This window comes from Brachycentrus maculatus, unplaced genomic scaffold, assembly GCF_059751285.1.
Source record: "Brachycentrus maculatus isolate JH-2025_06_01 unplaced genomic scaffold, ASM5975128v1 h1tg000147l, whole genome shotgun sequence".
Lineage (NCBI taxonomy): Eukaryota > Metazoa > Arthropoda > Insecta > Trichoptera > Brachycentridae > Brachycentrus > Brachycentrus maculatus.
The window spans coordinates 823,056-844,280 of NW_028280900.1; the positions used below are offsets into that span (position 1 = coordinate 823,056).

The 21,225-nt window shown below is 35.7% G+C and overlaps 1 protein-coding gene across 2 annotated transcripts in view; it reads right to left on the minus strand.

Annotated features, from left to right (window-relative positions):
• Positions 1 to 20,917, minus strand: part of LOC148308797 (protein groucho-like) — a 273,991-nt gene extending 253,074 nt beyond the window's left edge. For both annotated transcript variants that reach the window (XM_088261036.1, XM_088261037.1), the window contains exon 1: positions 20,785 to 20,917. The gene's annotated coding sequence lies outside the window, so the exon portion shown is untranslated. The remainder of the gene's footprint in view (positions 1 to 20,784) is intronic.
• Positions 20,918 to 21,225: the final 308 nt, after the last annotated feature.

Below are 21,225 nucleotides of genomic sequence, written 5' to 3' on the forward strand. Positions count from 1 at the left end.
CACACTACTCAAATTCTCGGTAGTTCTATATACTCATATGATCCAATTCCGAAACACTGTACTTGAATCACTAGAATTCCAATAGAGACATCTATTGGTGAGATGAAAAGAAGCTTTTTATTGAGCAGAAACTCTTTTATTTGGATGTGTGGTCCACACACTATTTTGGACAAACTCAAAATGTAAACAAATACTACTCTTTAAAAAAAACTTGTGTCGTCTGAACTGAAGTCATCCGTCGTTCGTCGTTCGGCAGATAAGGTGTCTCGCTTAAATGCAAATGTCCCCTAATTCACGAAGAAATCACTACGAATAGGAATGCATGGCACACAGTGGCTTCCGCTCGGACGCTACGTGCCGGGAATACGTAACTCGGGGTCGGAGCGTGGACAGCGGCACAACGCGGTCAACGAACCAAGCGTTTTGGCAACAACTAAATATAAACGAACAACGGCCGAACAATAAACACACGTTGGCACACTCCATTATACGAGTGTGTGATTGATTCATTAAGATTTCTTTAAACTTCTGAGCGAAGATTTGATCCACAACATTTTGAATGCGTCCAAATACTACTTGTTCACAAATGTTTCGCCTACTTTCAAAATCCACCAGATCCATGTAAGTCGATTTTACAAAAAAAGAAAAATTCTCCGGGTAACATTTATGTTTCAATGATTTATGATATGGAGCATTTTCCAATTTTTATTCAGTATTTTTAAAAAAACATGAGACACAAACCGATAATGACGTCATCTTAATGTTTGACCTATCTGCGCTCTCTGATTGGCCGATATGGGTCAAAAGGCAAGTTTCATGAATATAGGGGAATTTGAAATACAAAGCTATTTTTAAGTATTTTTAGCAGGGTTTTTATATAAATATTTTAAAAAGTATATAAATATTTTAAACAATAAAACCCACAATTGGCATTCCGATAGAGTATTTATTTTAAAATCTTATAAAATTGGATCTGGCAGATTTTGAAAGTAGGTGACACAAAACTGGATTATCTCCAATTTTATAGGCAAAAACACTCGCCAAGACAACTATAAAATTTAGACTTAGTTTATATATACTATAATATCATATACGGTGCTTGAAAATGATTCCGAATGCATCAAAACACGTATCACAATAGATTTTAAGAAATAGTTACATTTACCAAGTGAAATTCAAATTAAAAATAATAATAATAATAATAATAAAACCCTTATCCGCACCCCAATGGTGCATAGGGCACTGCGTCATATAAACACAGTGTTATCTTGATCGTTCACACATGAAGGAAAGGTGATCAGCCCTCCGTTTTAGGTAGAAAGTCCAGGGTAGTATTAAATAAAAATTACAGTGAAAAAATCACTTATATTTATTTGAACCCCCCTGGGAATCGAACCTGGGACCTCCAGAACGGTAGCCGAACGTGCTGACCATTACACTACGGAGGCGGACATTAAAAATACAAATATTGTATTTAATTGTAAGAAATGGGGAGGAGATGGCTATAGTGCAAGTGTTGTACACGGAGTGGGTAGATAGTTTTGCTTGTTAAATAATATAATTGCTCTTTGTTATCAGTGACCATAAAGTGTTGAAATACAGAATTTCCGTGCCATTAATTTTTATGGCCGCCATTACATGTTCCAGGCCAGATTTTCTTATGGAAATGGACGCATGAGCCGGGGAAACCATACTTTAATTGCTCATTCCGAAGTAATTGAAAGAAATATTATGTTATGCCTTTAGCGAATTTATCGCGTATTTCAACACAACTCCTGTAATGTGTAGCTCACTTTCCTAGGGTAACTGCTCTGATGGTTTTATTATCGAGAAGTCGACAACACAGTTACACCGCTTTCCATTTTGGTAACGTTCAAACTATGGAGGAAAATTGGTCTTATACGCCACTGTATTAGACCAATTTTAAGTTCATAAATGTAAACACGACTAGTTTCGAGAACTACAAATCGCTCACTCCTTTCAAGAACGTCATAAATAAAAAAAATGATTTTTCAGGAGAACGTTTTAAAGTTTAAAAATATAATAATAATAATAATAAAACCCTTATCCGCACCCCAATGGTGCATAGGGCACTGCGTCATATAAACGCAGTGTTATCTTGATCGTTTACACATGAAGGAAAGGTGATCAGCCCTCCGCTTCAGGTACCAGTCCAGGATAATATTGAATAAATATGACAGTGAAAAAATCACTTCTATTTATTTTAGCCCCCTTGGGAATCGAACCCGGGACCTCCAGAACGGTAGCCGAGCGTGCTGACCATTACACTGCGGAGGCAAAAAAAATATAAAACAATGTATTAAAAATAAATATCAAGCCACTTATTGAACTTTTTACTGTGCAACAGATCTTTTTAGGTAAAACCTGAAGGTTTTTTCTCCTTTTGAAAAATATTTACTTTATTTAAAAAAAAAAATTAAACAATACCTTTTCTTCAAAATGCAATAACAACACTTTCTGCCCTGTAGCGGGTAAATATTAAGTTAAAAATATGCCTCTTTTGCTGGGATATAGTACATTTTCTGGGCATTCCGAAAACATGCACAACTGAAAATTGACGATTTTTGACTTATGACGTTCTTGAAAGGAGTGAGCGAAATGTTCTCGTACAAACTGATTTTTATACTGACAGTTTTGTATTTTCACCTCTTGATGAACATCTGTAGTTCTCAAAACTAGTCGTGTTTACATTAATAAACAAAGTTATAAACAAAATAAATAAAGTTGTCTTGTACAAGGGTTTTATTTTAATATTTAAACTTTAAACCTTTGATAGCATTTAATAAAATCAACCGAGTACAGACAGACTTCCACTTATTAAACCTTCAAGGTAACCCCGAAGGACGCAGACCCCCCGGCAGACCTCCGAAAAGATGGAAAGACACGCGGAGGCACAAACAGATCCCTAGGATCCGCAAAAAGAAGAAGAAGAAGAACCGAGCAATTAAGTTTTCCTGATAGCACTGCCGGATTTGAGGCGTAATTAGTTTAACTCGACTCATAGCGTTAATCATGCTGTATCATCAGCAAATTGCATATATTCCGAGATAATCCCCGTAGGTACACTGCGCAGACAGACATTAACATTATCGCCGTATTGCTCGGATATGATGTATGCACGTACATTACCGTCTCATTAAAGTACACAGACATTACAATAAGAGACTTTATTATAATACGATATGTACCTATCGAGGGTTAATTAAATAACTAGCACGTAATTATGTACAGCTTGATTGTCTTTAGTGAAAATTCTAGTGATTCTTGTACAAATTTGATCATATATAAGTATATATAGAAGTTCCAAAAATTTGATTTGTGTGTTTGGCGATCATGTGTACAATTGGTGAATGTGTAGGCGTGTAGCCACACTGCCAAGTTGGCAACACCGAAAATACGAATTCGCCACGGAGATTCCCGAACGAATTCAACAAAAGCGACCAACCGAAGGAGGCCGAAATTCGCCTGCATCGTTTGGTTCTAAAGGACGTGTAACTAGCTTCACATTTTAATTCAAAATTTCATCAATTAATTAGATTAAATATTAATAGTTAATATCAATAGTAATTGAAGTGTAAGAGCTTATATAAATAAACGATCTGTAAGTAAGAATTCTTTAAATATCCTTTTCTGGCTTCCCGTTTTAATAACACACACACACACACGAGGTGACCAAATTGGTTGACCCCGACGTTCCCAGGTGGCCAAAAATGTTAACCGTGTGTATGACGGTCGTAAGCCCCGTAAACGCCCAGACTTCCATGATATTCTTCATGTATGTTGAGTCCATTTTAATTTACGTATTAATTTTTAAATCAAACACAGATCTTTTGAGTCGAATCATGCCATAACTAGGCGAAACAATTGTCACAATATTAATTTTTATGTGTTTTTTAAAATGAAATACAACTTTGTTGACTCAAAAAAAATGTGTTTGATTTAAAAATTAATACATAAAATAATATTTTAAGCCATTATCGTGACACATAAGTGAGATACTCTCATTAGTAATTGATAATAATACTATTACAATTAGATTTAGTGACTTGACGCTTTTTCCACGGATAGAGACGGTAATATGATATCGGATAGAGCCGCTAATTTATAATTTACACGCTTTGAGGGAAGCGGTAACGAGAGACCTCCATTACGGACCTACCCCGAGCGCCGAGCGCCGAGCCGAGAGCCGAGAGCCGAGAGCGGGTACTAAGGGCGTGTGACGTGCGATTACACGTGATTGTATCATGAATTATGCTTATCCGTTTCAAATTACCCACACTCAGACCTATCATAGGCTCATCAATGTTGCAGTACATAATCTCCTCATTTTACCGCACCTTAGCGTCATTATCTATATAATAACTTTTGTTTTTTTTCAATTTTAATTATTTTTTTTTAATTTTTAAAAGCATCATTGACTTTGAGGTATGGTAATATTACACTCTCCTCATCATTCATCGTTCATTTCGTGAACATACCACTAAAAAGTTTAGGCTATAGACCATACGGTTCCCAAAGTTCATGGTTCTTCATCTAGTTATGCATGCTCCCCGATTACGCAGGCTTTTGACACCACCAGATTGTATCTTCTGATTGATCTGATCGTGCCAAGTCTTTTTCGGTTGTCCTCGTTCTGTTCTCCTCTCGCATTCGCCACATATATTTTCTCACATGTCCACACCACCTTAAAGAACTCTTCGTAATCTTTTCAATTATCCCTAGTTCAGCCTAAGATTCCGTTCTTACGTCTTCGTTTTTAATTGAGGCAGGAGCTAGTTGGGTAGACGCTGGACCGCGAAACTGGCGTCGCGGGTTCGACTCCCGCCAATTGCAAAATGAATTCAAGAAAGATTTATTTTCAATTGGTCTGGGTGTTTGTAATGTATTTTCCACATTTACCTTCTCTATGCTTGCTATCCTACCTGCAGACAAGCATCATTTTTTTCCTTTTTTTTTAAACTGTCATACTGTGATTTTTCCACATATTCTTCTGAGAGATCGAATTTCAACGGTGATGATAAACTATCATAAGAATACATTTGCGATTAACAGATAGATTTTACACTCGTACATAAATCGCTGAGTAACTGTGTCCGTAATCTGGTTTGAAAGGAAGCGAGCTGGTCTCGACTAGCCTCTGCCACTCGTTCGAATCCCACCTTGCTGGAAATAAAACGCAGATAATAAAATCGGTAAAGCGAGTAGGAATCGCGAGAACTTATCTCTAGTACCGGGCGATGGCCAACGCACCATCTGTGAGCAAAACTAAGAGCATTAACGCGACAAGCTGTATTCTAGTTTATTAAATACAGTCTTAACAAACTGGTTGGCACTATGACTGCCGTAACTGAAGACTGGTAAGTAAATATGGAGCACTGAGAAGCTTTAGTTTATATTAACCTCAGTGTATACAGGAAGACCGAGAAAAACTTGGTAGATCAGGTATGCCAACTACTTGAAAGCTGTCAGGTTAGGAGTCGAAACAATCGGCGGGTGATGGTTAGTTAGTTATTTAGTATACAGAAATACGAATGACGTATTGCACATATTAAGTTACATAAGTAAGTAATTGAGGCAAAACTCAAATGGTAATGGGCAGGACATATTGCAAGGCAGGACCCCACAAGATGGACCCCAATTTTTTTAACGATGGAGACCTTGGGAGATCAAAAGGGGTGTCGAAAGACCCCAAAAGAGATGGTCCGGCGGCATAGTCGCTGTGGGTGGTAGAACTGGCTGCAAGCAACAACCGACCGGAAGAAATGGAAAGAAGGGGAAGAGGCCTATATCCAGCAGTGAAGGACAAAGGGCTCGTGAAGAATAAGAAGAAGGAGTGAGTAATTGTAATCAATCGTTGCAACAAACCTACAAATAACAAAGGTAATAAAATGTATCAAGGTCATGAAGGTGTCCTGTCTGGGGCATGTGCTAAGAGGAGAGAAGTACAAGCTATTGCTTGAATGATAAGGAGAGTGTTACAAGCTATCAAACCTAATCATAAAAGGCAAAATAGAGGGTCGACATGGTGTGGGCAAAGGACAGATCTCCTGGCTCCGGAATATACGAGATTGGACGCAGATCAGGACCGTCGAGGCGCTGTTTAGAGCTGCCCAAGAAAAGGACAATTACTCTCAAGTGATAGTCGACGTCAGAGGACCTGACATGATATACACAGAAAAAGAGAAAAAAGAGGATATTAGTATTATATACATAAATAAATAATAGAATTGAACAAACGATTGATTATATTTTGAAAAATTGAAATAACAAAGAGCATCTATAATTAAATTTAAAACAAAGTAAATAAATAAAATAGACATACTAAAAAGTAAAATAGGTTACAATATAAGAAATAAATTTCGGTATCTACAGTATACTAATGTGTATGAAAGTTTCTTATATACATATGTACATAAATCTACATAAATCACAAAATAATGCATTTAAATAACGTCGGCTCAGACCAGTGCAAGACCCTCTTCAAGCATAAGAACTAGTATTTTTAGGAGACGCGGTGTAAAATGATAAAATAATAAAATAATACACGGTGAATTTTCAAGAAAATTACAAACATATGGTTTTAAAAAAAATTGACGTTTGTGAGGGTTATCCTAAAAGTGGTATTCATTCTGAGCATAAAAAACGTCTAAAAATAATAAAGTTGCTTTATAAAGAGGCGAATTTAAATATGCATTACATTTCTGGCAGGATTAATACATTGACTATTAGATGGGAAATTAATTGCCACAAAAAACAATATTGAAAAACCTGACCGAGCCTTACATGTTGCGGTTAGCCGTGGCGATGTATCGTGGAGAGAACCGCGTGTCGGGGAATGTTAACCCCAGGGCTGGGTGGGGAGAGGGGAGGGGGTCCACCGCACCCCCCACCCGCTACCTTATTCCGATACCGCGTTAGCAACATGCCTCGCATCATAAGGTCATATTCCTTAGCATCTCACCGTAGATGAAGAGGACATAATAAAATACATGCGGAGCCGATAAACACAACTAAATTTTTGGGTGTGATAATAAATAATAATAACTCTTTATTCCAGCTTGACTAAGTGGTGGGTGCAATACTTAGTCAGCCATATATGTTTTACAACATTTTTTTATTAAATAAAATTAAAATTACAATAATAAAGAAATAAAAAATAAATAAAAGACACCGCTAACGAAAAACAATTAAAAACAAAAATTAAGTGATTTTTTTACTATAATATTTATTTAATATTACGCTGGACGAGGAGGCCTGATCACCTTTTCTTCGTGTGTTAACGATCAAGATAACACAAGCGTTTACATGATGCAGTGCCCTATGCACCATTGGGGTGCGGATAAGGGTTTGAATGAATTTTTATAAATAAGAATTATATTGAAAACTGTTCCACCGCATTCCCAGACCTGATACAGAAGCAACCAGGCTTCCTGACAGACCTTTTCTTGCAAAACAATTTTTTGTTTATGTTTTATGAACTTAGTTGCGAAATTTATAGAAAATGTGAAACAAAATTGTATCCCAATTTTAATAGAAATAAAAGTTTTCAAAAAAACCGCCCTGTTTTTTTAACCTTCATTGAGTCGAACGACGCCGAAATGACACCGTTTTGCGCTCACCGCTAAGACCGCCAGTCAGGCGTTTATAGAAACAATGACCTTCAAGGATGAAGCGTTATACAAATACAAATTACCTTTACAACAATAAAGAGTGCTCTCTTTTTTCAGTGATCATTCATAAGTCGATTTCCATCGTAGCTCGGTTCGATTTCGAAATCATCCAACCAATCGTAGCGGGCACAGAATCGTGTACCGTATCGCGCGGGTACGAGCTAGACTCGAGGAGTCCATTTGTATAGGTTGTTTGACACTTTGGAATTAATGAAATAACCATCGCCAGCCATCTAAACAAGCAATTACACCATCTAACAAAGCGGCGCGGTTGTCACAGACAGAATATAAACAAACACAATAAAATTAAAAGTGACGCGACCAGCAGATCGTCGTATTCGAATCGATTGGTTTTTTAAGCATAAACAAACATAAATATTTAAACAAACATAAACATGACTTAAAATATTATGGGTTGGTAGATTTACGTATTTAAAAAAAAAATAGATTCGCTATATTCGAGTAATTTAGTATTAATTGAGTAAGATAATGACGAAAATCAATATTAAAAAATTGAGATGTGAATGAAAAATAACTCCCAAGTTGAGAAAATTTGTGAGCAAGGAATTGAACGCACTCAAAATATTGTGAATAAAATAACTTATTACTTAAATAAAATTACTAAAATAAAAACTTCTGGAGTTTTAGAGGCTTGTCTGCAGGTAGGATAGTAAGGACGGGGAAGGCAAATGTGACAAATACATCACAAACACCCAAACCAATTGAAAATAAATCTTTCTTGAATTTATTTTGCAATTGGCGGGAATCGAACCCGCAACGTCAATTTCGCAGACGAGTGTCTACCCAACTACGCCACGGCGCCTGTCATACATATACGTAATATTGAAATGCGGAATTGAATGCAATCAGCGAATTCGGTTATTATAACCGTATCATTCGAACACGCTGTTGTCAGTTACGCGCAGCACTAACGAATACTAAAGACTGCCCCGGGCGAAGACGCTACGGATGACAGAATTAATTAGCAATTCAATACGTTAAAATAAATAATGCGCCCGGCGAAGAGAACATGGCAGAAGTCGGGACGGAAAGCGGAATGTCGGATGACACGCGGAGGGGAAATTGAACACGTCATCCAGGTTCATCGCTGAAGGCTGAGGATAAACGTGAGATACTACAGAAATAAAATTTAACAAGACAAGTTTATTAGTTAGGCCTGCCAAAGCAGAAGGAGTTGCTTAGACCTAAGCATAATTGATTCTCACCAGATGTAAGAGAAATTTACTAAATATATATTTTATATTCAAATTATTTACGACCTATCATCACTGGTTGATTTAAGTGATCACTTTATACTCTGTAACATACACCATTCTATCCATGATCGACAAGCACACTGCGCATTTTTTTAGAACTCATATATGCATGTATCGTATAATTGACACGTTATTACATATGCGAGTTATCGGCAGCATCTGTGGTTGAGTTGAGTAAGTTTTTTATTTAGCAGAGACCCTTATTCATTCAATTAATTAAGCATTTAGAGAAATTCTTCATATTTTTCTATACTCTTCTACATCTGTGTCGAAATGTCAATATAATATATTTTTTTAATGAAGATTACTTGCCAAATACCGTGTCATGGTATTTCATTAGATATTACAACAGAGTGACTGCCGAATAAATCGATGAAAATAACTCTGAAGTGGAGAAACACAGATTTGTGAACAAAGATTTGGACACATTCAAAATGTTGTGATTCAAATGACGTTAAATGCGTTAAAAAATGATTAACTGCAAATTTAGATGGAATACGTCGAAAAGACATGTTTTACACGGCGATCAACTCATCGCGGTTTGAGCGCTGCAGCGTAGTCGGAGGTCGCGCGACTAAATGGTGGTTAAAGTCCTGTAAATCTTCCAAAAATGTCGTAAAAAAACTGAGTAAGTAAACTTCGGTGATTCGTCAGTTCCATTTCTGTATTAAGCATTTCCACTTGGAACGGAATGTAATTACCGAAAACGAAAGTGATTCGGCGTGATATACTCGTATATTAACCCTTTGACTGATAACTTTTAATGAATATTTTATTTGGAAAAGGGGCAGGTTTTTAATTTTAATTTTTGATGATGATGTCTCTATGATGGTTTAATAATTTTCGAGAATATATGATTTTTAGCTATTATTGAATGTTTTAAAGTACATAAATGCTTTTAAAACTGATATTAGATACTCCTATTGATAATACTGATATTAGTTTTCCTTCCTTCTAGTATTTCTAGCCCATAACTTCATTATAATCTACTATTACCGCCGTTACTACGATAAAAACAGTATGAGTGATTTCTACTTATGGTACCTGTAACAGGTATGGTCAAATCAGCAAAGACCCATTTTTTGCCCGTAAGTGGTACACTCAAATCAGCAAAGGCCCATGTTTTGCCCGTATATGGTATAGTCAAATCAGCAAAAGCCCATTTTTTGCCATTACGTGGCATAGTCAAATCAGCAAAGGCCCATTTTTTGCCCGTACGTGATATAGTCAAATAGCAAAGGTCCATTATTTCCCCTATGTGGTATAGTCTAATCAGCAAATGCCCGTATTTGCCCGTGCGATATATAGTCAAATCAGCAAAGGCCCAGTATTTGCCCGTACGTGATACAGTCGAATCGGCAACGGCCCATTTCTTGCTGTTCCTATGTTGTACGAGCAAATCGGGCAAAGGGTAATGTGAAAATAGCCAAACGTTTTAATTGAACGAGACCTGTTAACGAATTCGGTAAATAACGCCATTTGTCAAATTCCCAAGACGCTCGGGAACGAGAGGGACTCCGGGAAGTGTGGAATGTCGTCCTAATTTCGGGACGCCCGGTGGGGGCTCTTATTAGGGGTGCCCTGGCGAGGGGGTGGGGGCGGGGGATGAAAGGAGGGGAGGAAGGAAGGGGTCGTGCAAAGAGAGCAAACCGCAATCTAATTGTAGATTCACTCGGCGAGCGTCGCGAGGAATGGCTCCGGAACTGCAAGAGATAGGGCGGGGTGCAAACGGAAATGGGAAGGGTAGGTAGGCGCCTACTCGGAACTACATTAATGCCGGGGAATGTCCCCCACACTGCCCGGGGGTGGGTGACAAGTTTAATGCCCACGATAAACATCAATATTGCATATTATTACTATGCCCGTACTCGGTTACCAGCGCTAATTTATTAGTTCACATTCGTGATGAATTTATTTATGATAAATGGGGTTCGTTACCTACAGCATAGTCAATTTCAATGGTTATAATAGACGCCATGAACGATACAATCTGAATTAAAACAATAATCCTTAAGTGATAGGTATTCAAAAGATCGAATCACTTAATTTGAGAAAAAAAAGAGAAATACATAATCTACATACTTTCATAACATTTTTAATGTCCTAATACTTGTTCACAAATCCGGATTATTATTAAGTTAGTTTCCCCGCAGGGGTAGGCAGAGAGGATGGAACGCCACACTCTTCTGTCCTGACATACACTCCTCGCCTCCTTCACATCCATACATCTAGTCATACATGCCCTCCGATTACGCAGACTTTTGATACCGACAGATTTTAGGTTCTGATTGATCTGATCGTGCCAAGTCTTTTTCGGTCGTCCTCGTTCTGTTTTCCCTCTCACATTCGCCACATATTTTCTTAGTCATTCTCTTGTTATCCATTCTGTAGATATATACTCCTATATCCCATAATTGACACATTCTTTCATGTGCGAGTTTTAGGCAGCATCTAAGGTTGAGTTGACTAAATCTTTTATTTTAACAGCGACCCTTATAAGAGTCGAAAAAATAGACATCAGAGAAAAAAGATTTCATCTCACCAATAGATGTCTCTAGTGGAGTTCTAGTGTTTCAAGTATAATGTTTCGAAATTGGATCATATATATAGAAGTCCCAAGAATTTGAGTAATGTGGTTGTCAATCATAGGTAGAATTGATGAATGTTACACGTGTGAAAAGTGATCACTTAAACCAGCCTATGACGGTCGTCAGCCCCGTAAATGGCCAGACTTCCATATTATTCTACATCTTTGATGAGATGTCAAAAATAATATGAAAAATACTCCTATAATTGGAGATAATCCAGATTTTGTGAACAAGTATTTGGACACACTCAAAATGTTGTAAAAAAGATTTCACCATTATATAATACAACGCGTTCGTTTAAATATTGTCAATATTGAAAGTATTGTTAACTTTGTGGTATGATTATTAGGTAAAGTAGTGTTTTGAAGTGGTATTACACAAAGTAAACGATGAATGGACGAAGTAAACGATGTTTATTTACCACTGTATTTTTTATGTTATAAAAAATAAACAAGGCAGCTTTATGCGAAAATTAATATCTTCATAATAATTGTCCTCTCTCTCGCAAAATGTAAACACGCCGAACCGCTTCCGAATTTAAACCGCCACACGTGTTGATAAATACAAAATTGGCGGGTAGACGGTTAGGGTAGGTGGGCAGGCACCCCTACCCGGTGCGGCGATTCACAGATTTTCCTTTCTGCCCCACGAAAATGTGTGTTTTATTGCGCATTTTTATTGCGGAGGGTCGCCCGTATATTTATGCGAGGCGATATGGGGGCAGCCTCCCCTTTCCCGATCCCAAAGGGGAATGCGGGGGGAAACTGGCCCAGTGTTCCTGCGCTTATATTGCCTGGTCACCTTTTTTCTCATTTCCCCTTGAATTGAAACATTCTTCTTCAAACCCTTATCCGCACCCGAATGGTACATAGGGCACTGCATCATATAAACGCGGTGTTACCAATCCAGGGTAATATTGATTAAATATAATAATGATTATTCAAAAACATTGGTTACGTTTTTTTGATAAAATTAACTAACCAAACTAACTAACAACATTTTGAGTGTGTCCAAATACTTGTTCACAAAATCTGGATTATCTCCAATTACAGGAGATAATCCATACATACTAATATAAGAGTTTCTGCTTGATAAAAAGCTTCTTTACATCTCACCAATAGATGTCTCTAGTAAAGTTCTAGTGATTCAAGAACAAGGTTTCTAAATTGTTTCATATATACAGAACTTCCAAGAATTTGAGTAGTGTGGTCAATTGTCAATAATGGGTACAATTGGTGAATGTTACACGTGTGTAAAGTGATCACTTAAACCAGCCTATGACGGTCGTCAGCCCTGTAAATGCCCAGACTTCCATATTCTTCTTCATCTTTGATGAGATGTCAAAAATAAACTAACTAACCATCACGCCACACCACTCTATCTTTGCAAGCATTCTTTGCCTCTTCTACATTCATGCATCTCCTCATTCATACCCGACGATTATTATGACTCCTGACCCGGCCGCTTTCAAGTATTTTACATACCTGATAATGCAAAGTTTTCCTCGGTCTTCCTCTGCTTCTTTTTCCAACTACATTCGCCTCGTAAATTTGTTTAACCGTTCTTTCTTCACTCATACGTTCCCGACGTCCAAACCATCTCAACACACCCTTCATAATTTTATCGATAATGCTTAACTCAGCCTTACATTCTTTCCTTATTTCATCATTCGTATAAGCTAAAATAAATTGAAAACCATGTTTTCACGCGTTTCTCGTGTATTTGAATATAATCCAGGATTCGGACCTCGCATACAAACAGAAAGACAGAAAGAGTCTGCTTAATAAAAGATTTCCTCATCCCACTATAGACGCCTATTGTGAACTCGCACATACTGCGTTACGAGTTTGATTAATTTATCTGGAAGTTTTAAGAATTTGCGTTGCGTAGTTGTCAATCATGGGTAGGTAGAATAAGTGAATGTTCACATGTATAAAGTGATCAATTAAACCAGCCTATGACAATCGTAAACCCCGTAAATGATCAGACTTTGAACAAATACTTCAATAATTTAGTAATGTCAACAATATTAAAATATGTCCATCGTTTATGTGTCGTCATTCATTACCAACCTACGATAACAACGTTTTTACGAAGGCGAATTTTGCAAATGAAAAAGATGACTGAAAATATTGATTATATCGGCTGTTATAAACACAAAACGAGCTTTATACAATCCTTTATAGGTTCAGTATGTTAAATTAGATATTCCTCCCGAGTGATAATACCGTATTATCAATAAGAAGTAGATTTTAATAGTCTTGTTCAATGAATCTTGTTCGCGTGTATAAATATTCACTTGTGATAAATACGATTTAGAAAATTATACGAATGAATAGTAAAATTAATCGTTACCGATCATAAACCCATCGGCCAAATAATAAATAACTTTTTTCAGCGTTCTCTTGTAACTATTTACGAACAAGAAAAAACTTTCAATAGATAATAATAAAAATTAATTGGTAGCTTCGATAACATTGGTATATTTTGTATGCGTACGTAGATGAAAGATAAAATTAAAGTATCCGCCTAGCGTCACGGTGTCGCTTACGCCCATTGCGTCGCGAGCTGCCTACTAGTACGTTTTGTCCTAGGTGAAAAATGATTGATCACACCAGGTAAAGTTCAAATTATGGTACAAAATAATGTATGTAGGACATACCTTCGGTTAATTAATTAATTACTTTATGAGATACGATGGAGTGATAATGAGTACTTGTACTCAATTGAGATGGGATCTAAGAGTGAAGTCGTTATGGTGAACTTTCACCAAAAATTGTAATATAATTATGTTTATTTATATATACATATATATATATATATATATATATATATATATATATATATATATATATATATATATATATATATATATATATATATATATATATATATATATATATATATATATATATATATATATATATATATATATTGGGTTGATGCAAAAGTAATGACCGTTTTTTATGATCCCAGGTAAAAAAAAATTTTTTCATAAATTATGAATAGTATCTTCTTTTTTTATGATTGCATTGTATAAAGGATGCTTTCCCTCTACTTTCTATTCAGTTTTGGCCTGGCCAGAGTACAGTAATAACCCCTTGTATTTTTTCAAAATGTCGTTCGATAAAGTGCATTTACGTCATTGTTTACTTTATGAATTCCGTAAAGACAATACCGCGAGTGTGGCAACCAAAAACATTTGTGAAGTGTACGGAGCAGATGTCATCAAAGTTCGACAGGTACGAAGATGGTTTGCAAAATTCCGATCTGGAGATTTTTCACTCATTGATAAACCACGTACCGGGCGGCCATTGAAGTCTGATGAAGACGAATTAAAAGTCATAATTGACACCAATCCACGTCTAACCATCAGAGAGATTGTGTCAATGATGGGAGTCAACCAAACAATCTCATTAAGACATTTGAAGCGTATGGAAATGGTTTCGCGGTACGACGTTTGGATACCTCATCAATTGTCGGCTGCCAATTTATTGGATCGTGTTTCAACGCGCGTTGCTTTGAGTGCGAGACATAAACATGAACCTTTTTTGCATCGTTTGGTGACGGGAGATGAGAAATGGGTCGTGTACAACAACGTGACAAGAAAAAGACATTGGACTATACCTGGACAAGCCCCATTAACAACTTCGAAGGCCGAAATCCATAAAAAAAAGTTATACTTTGTGTTTGGTGGAATAATAAGGGTATTGTGTAATTTGAACTCTTGGAACACGATAAGACAAGTACAACAGAACGATATTGTCAGCATTTATCCAAATTGAACATGGTCCTTCAAAAGGATAGACCAGAATTGGTAAACAGAAAAGGGGCAGTGTTTCATCACGACAACGCGCGACCACATGTGGCTATGATGACCCAACACAAGCTAAATGAGTTAAATTGGGATGTTATCAAGCATCCACTGTATTTTCCAGATCTTGCTCTTTCTGAATTTTATTTATTCCGATCACTGCAAAAAAATTTAAATGATGAAAAAAAATATTCAATAGAGCAGGTAAAAACATCCCTTACTTCATTTTTCGCATCAAAATCCACGGAATTTTATACTACTGGTATTAATAAGTTGATAGAAAGATGGGAGAAGGTTATAAGAACTGATGGAAGTTATATAATTTATTAAATAAATAATACACAAGAAAAAAAAAATTAAAAAAATATATGTAAAAAACGGTCAAAACTTTTGCATCAACCCAATATATATATATATATATATATATATATATATATATATATATATATATATATATATATATATATATATATATATATATATATATATATATATATATATATATATATATATATATATATATATATATATATATATATATATATATATATATATATATATATATATATACATATATATACATATATATACATATATATATATATATATATATATATATATATATATATATATATATATATATATATATATATATATATATATATATATATATATATATATATATACATATATATACATATATATATATATATATATATATATATATATATATATATATATATATATATATATATATATATATATATATATACATATATATACATATATATATATATATATATATATATATATATATATATATATATATATATATATATATATATATATATATATATATATATATATATATATATATATATATATATATATATATATATATATATATATATATATATTTATATAAATGATGAAAGCAGAGTGAACGCTGTTGAAATGCGCTCCCTCAGACGAATGTGTGGAAAATCGTTGTGACAGAATTAAAAACGACGATATAAGAAAGGAATGTAAGGCTGAACGAGGAATCATTGAAAAGATTAGGTAGGAAAGAGTTCTTTGCGGTGGTATGGACATGTGGAGGGAATGGATAACGAGAGAATGACTAAGAAAATATATGTGGCGAATGTGAGAGGGAAAACAGAACGAGGACGACCGAAAAAGACTTGGCACGATCAGATCAATCAGAACCTAAAATCTTTCGGTATCAAAAGTCTGCGTAATCGGAGGGCATGTATGACTAGATGTATGGATGTGAAGGAGGCGAGGAGTGTGTCAGGACAGAAGAGTGTGGCGTTCCATCCTCTCTGCCTACCCCTGTGGGGAAACGGCGTGATGGTAGTAGTATGTATATATATATATATATACATATATACATTTGACCGTTTTTTACAGTTTAAACAACATGCCCTTGACTCATTATTATTTACTTTACGGGTATTTTTTTGTGAAACGGTCGGGGCAGGTATGCTGACTCATAATTCACAAAGACAGCTTTCTAAGAAGCGCGGGAACAATACAATACACAGAAATAAAACAATCGCTGCCTACAAAAAAGGTCCGATTTCTAACAGGTCATTATCGGACTAAATGGATATTCTCAATTGGCTAGTAAATTAACGTGAAAAATCACAAGACTATCGGTAACATTTTTATTGAAATCTGTAGAGAACTAAGGGAGATATGAAGGTTTAAACTTTAGGTATTTTAGTAAAACGAAAAACGTGCGTTCGCATACCGCTCACTCCTTTCAAGAACGTCAATAATAATAAAAACTTGATTTTTCAGGAGAATGTTTTTAAAGTTTAAAAATATAATACAATTTATTAAAAATTAATATCAAGCCACTTATTAAACTTTTTACTGTGCAACAGATCTTTTTAGGTTAAACCTGAAGGTTTTTTCTGCATTTGAAAAATAACTAGTTTATTTTTAATAGATTTATATTATCCACTGACACTTCGTGATGGAATAGCATTTTTAATATATTATTAGATTAAAACCAATATTTTTAGCTTTTCCACTTCAAAGAAAAATAAAGTGGAAAAGCTAAAAATATTGGTTTTAATCTAATAATATATTAGTTTATTTAAAAAAAATAACTAAACAATACCTTTTCTTCAAAATGCAAAAACAATACTTTCTGCCCTGTAGCGGGTAAATATCAAGTTAAAAATATGCCTCTTTTGCTGGGATATAGTACATTTTCTAAGCATTCCGAAAACATACACAACTGAAAATTGACGATTTTTGATTTATGACGTTCTTGAAGTGATCTTGAGTGAGCGATACCTAAAATAACCCACTAAACAAACTAATACTAATAAAACTAACCCCACTAACAGGAATACTAACCCTTATAAGTCAAATGTAAAAAGTGTAAATAAAAAATAACTCGACACTGGCTATAACACCCAAGATTGGTGAAAAGCCATCAAAAAGAAGAAGAAGAAGAGTGAGCGATACGTCATCAAATTTCCATCATTGGATTTTTTATGACATCATATGGTTTATTGTCTATGGTTTATAGAGCTGTAATAGTAGTGGTGAGGATTGTTTGTTTACCACTACACTACCATTTGTGTTTTACAAATATGAGGGGAGGGGGGTGTTGGGTGGACCATAGATATCAACAAATAGTGCCGCCAATAATTTTGTAATGTTACCAATATTAAAATAAGTCCATCGTTTCTGTGACGTCATTCGTTACCAACTTACGAAAACAACGTTTTTACGAAGGCGATTTTTGGAAAGTAAAAATATTGATTATATCGACTGTTATAAACACTTCACGGGTCTCACACAATCCTTTATAGGTTGAGTATGTTAAATTAGATATTCCTCCCGTCCGACAATGATCCATTATAACTTTACTTAGGAGACGAACGAATCGAACCGAACAAAATATGCCCACATTAAAAATTATACAGGGGGAGGAGTCGTGGTAGCGTATAATTTAAAAAACAGAATTCACGACGAACGGCGTCACGCGATTCGTCGCCGCCGACGAAAAAACCCGCGCCGTATTCGAGAACGCCGGTAACAACGCCGGATTAAGCGTCACATTCCAAGGTAAACACTATACGGCGAGAGCTCTAGACGAGCGATGAGATTGCGCGATCGCTTTTAAGCGACCCCGCGTTATATTTAGCGTCGCCCGTAGTCCACGTGGACTCATACTACCGGATTATCACGAAAACAGCGCGGGAATAAGTAAAAAAGTATCCATCCAACCGTGGAATTAAGTTGAATTAACGTATATTTTTGATGAAGTGTCTTTAAATTACTTGGTTCTTTTTTTGTAAGTGGCGCCGTATACAGTGTGCGGTGTGAGCCGTACAATGGAATATTAGTGTGGGAGCTATAATGGCTTTTGCTAAACGCGAAGAAGTTTTACCGCGAAAAGGTGCGAACGGAAATCGGTTCTGTTTACTCACACAGACGCACTCCTAATACTCTATCTCCCACACCGATACACGCCGCTAGTATATTGACACACGAGTAGCAATCAACTCTTTTATCTTCTCTATTTCCTATTGACTGACAAGTGACAAATAAAACCGAAATAAGTTTCACCTAAATATCGCTGAAAGGTTTTTGTCGTGAAAAACAAACATCTTCAAGGAACCGTAGATGAATAGTTACTCCAATATACGTGCACTAAATTTTGCGAGCGTGCCTTTGCCGTTGCGTGACCGATGGCGTGGAAATCTCTTCCACCAGTGGTTAGAAATAGTGAGAGTGAGATGATCTTTAAAAAGAAAATAAAAACACATTTCTTTGCTAAATCATTTCCGACATATTTTTCCCCCTAATTCATTCACAGTGAAGCCCCCTTGAGGTTATATTTTACGAAAAATGGCGCTATATAAATTATCCAAATTTATTTTTTATTTGTCAAGATTGTTCCTTCATGTGTTGATGATCAAGATAACACTGCGTTTATATGATGCAGTACCCTATGCACCATTGAGGTGCGGATAATAAGGGTTTGAAGATTATTTGTCATATTGTCGTTTCATTTACGTAGGTACTAAAATCTCCCCTATTTTTTTCCTTTACCAAAAATACACCTCCCCATAATTTAGCCCCGAAACTTGACTCAGGATCCGGGCATGGGGGCTCTAAATTTAGTATTTCTGAGAATTATATGGTTTCTAAACAGTCGTGGTTTTAAACCGTAGAAATAACCTAAGAACCGGTGCATTCTTCAAGTAGGTACTTAGCATATAAAAATAATGTATTTTTTGGCTTCCCTTTTCTTTCTAGGTACAAAAAGGTATTTTTGAAATATTGGACACAGCGTTTTGCATAGATACATCGGCCCCTTAGAATATCATAAATGTCGGGTAGGTATTTATATTTAGTACCTACGTATTCATGTATAAGTAGTGCGTATTTTAAAAGTATTTAATTAAAAAGTTAAGAAATCTAGCACCGTAGGTAGGTACCTACTGCATAAAAATAAATAATATTTGTATCTATTAGATCGTTTAGTTTTACAGTCCCTCGTTCGTTCTTTTCGATTCAAATTCCGAGACCGTTTATTAACGTTCTACATTTTGAATTTTGAATTCTATCGCAGTTCAGTCGTTCCTCGTTCTCAGGGAAGATCAGTCAACAAACTTCCACGGCAGATGTTTTCGGCAATTAGCCGCCAACCTGACGACTCCACGTATTTTTACAACCTTCCGTCGCCGACGGAAAGCGCGCCGCCAATACCGGCCGTTGCCACTAAAATCGTTCGAAATTCTACATTTAAAAAATGTTCATCTTTGACAGTTAGGCTTCTCAAACTTTAATTAGAATATGTTTCAACACTAGGTAGGTACTTTTAATTAGGTAATACATTGTGGAAACTAAAGAAAAATATGAAAGGTATAATTTTTTAAAGCATTATTATTTTAACGGAAGCACCGAAAGTAATATTAAGGTAACGTTTAAATATTTTTTACTTATACAGATTGATGTTGTGTAGTTGTCCCATTAATACCAAATTATTAAATATACATAATATATGCTTGCAATTAAGTTATTTAAACACGTAGGTAAGAACTTAATCCGGGGATAGATTGGTGGCGATGTGTGTTATAATTCAATGTTGCATAGATACTTGATTTTTAGGCGTTGAAAATCCATCAGGTAAGTAATCCAATATGGGCACTGTTTCACTCAGCACATTTAAAACCATAAAACACAAACCAACAGAGACGAGAAAAACGCATTCGCAAATTAGCTATGCACGGCGCAACCACATTCCCATACAAACACTCCAAACCGCACTCGACAAAAATAATAAACTGCGCGCACCACAAAAAAAACCATCAACAAGGAAACATTCTCTAATAAACAGACGTCATTCTTAAATTATACATGTTATAAAAGTAAGAAAAACTAACACGAATAATGACCAATCCTCCACAACACGCGGACGAGTTATTAAGCCGCAAAATTGATACTTCGTTAACACACGCGCGAATTAAACCGGAAAACGACACGACGCACTCTCCCCTCGGCGAACTGACACGTACTGAAGTTGAGAAATGCTCGCTTGATATCGCTCTCTCGCTCTAACCCGTGAAAGCGTAAGGCCGCGGGTGCGCCGTCTCGCTCTACCGCTGCTGTCAGTGTAAGTCCAGTAGCCCCCAAGCTGTGTAATAATATTGTGGGACGGATTTGAAAATAGAATGCGTTCGAAAAATAAATTAATGTTGTAATTAATTACCGCCATTTCAGTGACGGTTATGAACAAGACGGTTTATCCGAGTATAGTAGAATATTTTACGAGGGCGTTTTGTAATTTTATAATTAAAATGTTTTGTTATGTTTGACTTACACAA